Source organism: Berghia stephanieae, unplaced genomic scaffold (assembly GCF_034508935.2).
Source record: "Berghia stephanieae isolate SIO BIC M18660-M18661 unplaced genomic scaffold, UCSD_Bste_1.3 scaffold863, whole genome shotgun sequence".
NCBI lineage: Eukaryota > Metazoa > Mollusca > Gastropoda > Nudibranchia > Aeolidiidae > Berghia > Berghia stephanieae.
This window is the reverse complement of record NW_027629503.1, coordinates 5,190-6,489: the sequence shown is the minus strand read 5'-3', so window position 1 is coordinate 6,489 and position 1,300 is coordinate 5,190.

Below are 1,300 nucleotides of genomic sequence, written 5' to 3'. Positions count from 1 at the left end.
GTTCTAAACAAAGAAAATCATTACTTTTTATTCTTCAAGCTGGCTAGAACTTTTCATATGTCGTGTGACCAGAATGTGTAAAAGTCAAAAAATGATCAAATTTATGAGGTTTTTTTCCACTGGATACGCTTTTATGCTCGCCGGGGAAACATTTCATAAGGGCGTCCGCCATTGTTCCGATAGTTTAGAGCCAGTGTTGCTAAGTTACCATGCGTCATTAGGAAGGAAGTGACGTTATGACTATTGAATCCTATTTTGGCTAGAAATGGTTTAATCATCTATCGATAGATCAATATTCCCGCCTTGTTAAACCTGAAAATTACGGAACGTTTACATCATATATCGATAGACTGATATCTTCCCCCCCCCCTCCCCCCGCCCGCCCCCATCTACTTTGTCAAAAAGTCTTAAACCTGAGAACTCCCGTAATGTTTACCTTATATATATCGATTGATTAATAGCACCCCCCAACCCTTCCCCCTTGCAATGTCAAAAAGTCTTAACAAGTGAATTCCCGAAAATTTACTCCATAGTATTGATAAATTGACATAATGTGGCTATGTGGTCGAGTGGTATGACACTTGCTTTCGGATCGGAAGGTCCGGAGTTTGAGCCTCGATCGTGACGTAGTTGAGTCCTTGGAAAAGGCTCTTTACTCATATTCTCTCACCGTACTCTAGTGTAAAATGAGTACCTGGCCGTTAACAGCGTTGTCTCTGTCATAAAAAAATATTGTAAAATCGCTTAACGGGCTAGGGACCCCGAAAAGCGCCTTGAGCACGTGTAATGGATATTACGCTATATCATTATAAAATCTCAAGTTAAAAAAAAAAAGTTTTCTGACTAAAATGATTTTTTGAAAAGTTGTTTTATCAGTGAAGTCCAATAGTGCTGCGTTTTGGATCCAAATATTGGAACATTTCGTAGCGGCTTGACGCCCCAGGCCAGGCAGGGGTTATTGCGTGCCGTTTCCCTACGTTTCATTGATTCGATCATAATTTCACTCAAAGACGTTTTGATTCTGTTTGTTTAGGATTCACGGACTTCGCTCCAAGTTATTGATTCGACTCGAAGGTCAATGAGAAAGGAGATCTATTTCTATTCATCCATTCTATTCAAATAGACACGTTTAAGACATTTTCGTTTTTCAGAGCCGTTTTGTCATTCGCCTCCCATAAAACAGATCTTCCCCTTTCAAATCTGTTGTTGCTCGTTTTGAAACGGTTTTTATGAATGAAATGAAACGTTTCCCAAAAGGTCTGGGACTCGGAAGATATTCGGTGGAATGTCCATTCTGAAT